Source organism: Hyperoodon ampullatus, assembly GCF_949752795.1.
Source record: "Hyperoodon ampullatus genome assembly, chromosome: 4".
NCBI classification, from domain to species: domain Eukaryota; kingdom Metazoa; phylum Chordata; class Mammalia; order Artiodactyla; family Ziphiidae; genus Hyperoodon; species Hyperoodon ampullatus.
In genome coordinates, this window is record NC_136917.1 from 2263611 (window position 1) to 2267422 (window position 3812).

The 3812-nt window shown below is 37.9% G+C and overlaps 1 pseudogene across 1 annotated transcript; it reads left to right on the forward strand.

Annotated features, from left to right (window-relative positions):
• Positions 1-2327: 2327 nt before the first annotated feature.
• Positions 2328-2996, forward strand: LOC307052223 (small ribosomal subunit protein eS4-like; annotated as a pseudogene). The gene has a single exon. The product of its transcript is annotated as a small ribosomal subunit protein eS4-like (transcript).
• The last annotated feature ends 816 nt before the right edge of the window (positions 2997-3812 follow it).

The window sequence follows — 3812 nt, forward strand, 5'->3', positions numbered from 1 at the left end:
GGAATTAAGGTAGCAGGTGGAATTAAGGTTGCTTATCAGTTGACCTTACGATAAGGATATTATCCTAGATTATCTGAGTGAATTCAATGTGATCACAGAGGTCCTTAAATGAGGAAGAGGGAGACAGCAGAAGAGGTCAGAGTGAGGAATGTGCTAAAAAATTGGCCTACTATTCCTGGCTTTGAAAATGGAGGAAGGCGCCATGTGCCTCTAGAATGTAGGCAGCCTCTAGAAGCTAGAAAGGAAACAGATTTTCCCTAGGGTCTCTAGAAAGGAATGATGTCCTGGTGACTCCTTGATTTTAACCTGGTTAGATCCATTGGGACTCCTGAATTGACAGATTGTAAGATAATAAATTTGTATTGTTTTAAGCACTAAGTTTGTGGTAATTTGTTATAGCAGCCATAGGAACCCAATATTTTCCCCAAGATTCCTGCCCTCTGGTATATATGCTCTGTATAATCCCTTCCCCTTGGGTGTGATTAAGATTTATGAATATGATGGGTGATCATTCTTGTGATTATGTAATGCTATATGGCAGAAGAGATTTTGCAGATGTAATGAATGTCTTCAATCAATAACTTTGGGTAAATCAAAAGGAAGGTTATCTTCTATTGGCCTGACCTTAAAAGAGGTCAAAGAGATTCAAAGTGAAAGAGATTCTCTTGTTGGCTTGAAGGAGCAAACTTCTACATTGCGGAGAACACCACATAACAGAGAACAGTGAGTAACATCTAGGAACTAAGGGCTTCAGTCCTACAACTGCAAGGAATTAAATTCTTCCAACAACATGAATGAGCTTGGAAGAAGAGTCCAAGTTCCAAATGAGAATGCAACCTGGTGGACACCTTGATTTTAGCCTTTTGAGAACTTAAGCAGAGAACCCAGGTACACCACACTAGGGCTTCTGACCTACAGAAATATGTGAAACATGTAACTATATATGAAATAACAAATCAGTATTGTTTTAAGCTGCTAAATTTGTGCTAACTTGTCATGCAGTGATGGAAAAACAATGTATTTTCCCATTGAATTGCCTTAGCAATGCATTTTTGAAAATCAATTGAGCATGTATGTCTGGGTCTATTTCTAGACTCTGTTCTTTCCCATTGATCAGTTTGTCTGTCTTTTTACCAAAACTACTATCATTTGGCTTACCATAGCTTTATAGTACATCTTTAAAATTAGATATTAGGAGTCCTCCAACTTTGTTATTCTTTTTCAAAATTGTTTGGCTATTTTACGTCCTGTGTATTTTCATATAAAAAGTAGAATCAACTTTTTATTTGTACAAAAAATGCTTGCTGGAATTTTGATTTGTATTATGGTTGACCATTGAACAACACTCCATGAAGCGGAAAATCCGAGTATAACTTTACAGTTGTCCCTCCGTGTCCATGGTTCCATACTGGCAGAGTCAACCAACTGTGGATTATGTATTCTGTAGTCTGTATTTATTAAAACAAATCTGCATATAAGTGGACCTGCTCAGTCTAAACCAGGGTTGTTCAAGGGTCAGCTGGAAGTTGAATTTGAAGATCAATTTGGGGAATTTTGACAGCTTAACAATATTGAGTCTTCTGATTCATGAACATGGTATATATTTCCATTAGTTTTAGTCTCCTTTCATTTCTTTCTTTTGGTAGGGAGATCTAATTAGCTTTATTCAGTGATTCAGGAATCAGGCAGCATCCCATCTAGTAAATAGAAGGATGCTCAAGGGGTTGCATAAATGGAAGGTTTTATAATCAGAAGGAGGGTAGGGAAGAAGGTATTAGCAAATGAAAAGAAAGGATTTTTTCAGGCCAGGCCATCTTCCTTTGGGGGGAAGGGAACAGCAGAGGTCTTCATGATGCAGATTACCTCACTAGGGTTGATCCTGAAATTTCAGATTACGTGTTTAAAATTCACATTCCAGGGACTTCCCTGGTGGCGCAGTTGTTAGGAATCCACCTGCTAATGCAGGGGACATGGATTTGAGCCCTGGTCTAGGAAGATCCCACATGCCACAGAGCAAGTAAGCCCATGTGCCACAACTACTGAGCCAGTGCTCTAGAGCCCACGAACCACAACTGAGCCTGCAAGCCACAGCTACTGAAGCCCGTGAGCCTAGAGCCCATGCTCTGTAACAAGAGAAGCCACTGCAATGAGAAGCCTGTGTACCACAAGGAAGAGTAGCCTCTGCTCGCCACAACTAGAGAAAGCCTGTGCGCAGCAATGAAGACAAAACATAGCCAAAATAATAAATAAATAAATAAATAAATAAATAATAAATAAAATAAAATTCACATTCCGAGCTCTCTTTGTGCCTAGCACAGCCATGGCTCATGTCTCCTCTAATCATTTTCCTAAGGAACAGACTTAAATATGCCCTAACAGGAGATGAAATAAAGATCTGCCTGCAGCGTTTCATTAAGATTGATGGCAATGACTACACTGTTATAACCTACCCCACTTGTTTTATGGACGTCATCAGCATTGGAGAGACTGGAGAGAATTTTTGTCTGATCTATGACACCAAGGGTCGCTTTACTGTTCATTGTATCACACCTGAGGAGGTCAAGTACAAGTTGTGCAAAGTGAGAAGGATCCTTGTGGGGACTAAAGGAATCCTTCATCTGATGACCCATGGTGCTTGCACCGCCCGCTACCCTGATCCCCTCATCAAGGTGAATGACACCACTCAAATTGATTTGGAGACTGGCAAGATTACTAATTTCATCTAATTTGACACTGGTAACCTGTGCATGGTGACTGGAGGTGCTAACCTGAGAAGAATTGGTGTGATCACCAACCAGGAGAGACATCCTGGTTCTTCTGATGTAGTTCATGTGAAAGATGTCAATGGTAACAGCTTTGCCACTGGGTTCTCCAAGATTTTCGTTATTGGCGAAGGCAACAAACCATGGATCTCTCTTCCCCATGGAAAGGGTATCTGCCTTACCATTGCTGAGGAGAGGGACAAGAGACTGGCGGCTAAACAGAGTAGTGGATAAAATGATCTCTAGGTGACATGATTGGAAAAGTCTTTGTACTTAATTAAGGATAATACCACATTAAAAAAATAAGATTCACATTCCTAGGAGAGGCTGAAACTACAATGAAGTCTTGGTTTGCTGTTCTGGGAGCAAATTACTCCATTTTGGGTTTTTTTTTTTTTTAACAATGCCAATTATATCTCAAAAATGTCAGTATTTCTCTAATTTTAATGTGTGAAGGAAGGTCTCCTTTAATTTCTGTTAGCAGTGTTTTATAATTTTCAGTATGGAGATCTTAGGTATCTTTTGTTAAATGTGTTTCTACGTATTTAATATTTTTTCATGCTATTGTAAATCAAAAACATTTTATATTCCAATTTTTATTACTAGCATATAGAAATACATATATTGCTAGCATATAGAAATACAATTATTTTTGTTTTTACCCTTGTTTCTGTGACTTTGCTAAATTTGTTTCTTAATTTTAGTAGTTTTGTGTAGATTCTTTAGGATTGTCTATGTAGACAATCACATTTTCTATGAACAAAGGCAGTTTTATTGACTTCCTTCCAGTCTTTTTGCCTTTTATTCATTTTTTCATGCTTTATTGAAGTCTACAGGACCTCTAGCATAATGTTCAGTAGAAGTTGTGAGAGTGTCATGCAGTATATCATTTACTATGATACTAATTGTAGTTTTTTCATAAATGTCATTTATCAAATTGAGGAAATACATTTCTATTTCTAGTTTGCTGAGAGTTTTGGTCATGAATTGGTGTTAAGTTTTGTCAAATTCTTTTCCCGCATCTATTAAAATGACTATATGATTTTCCTT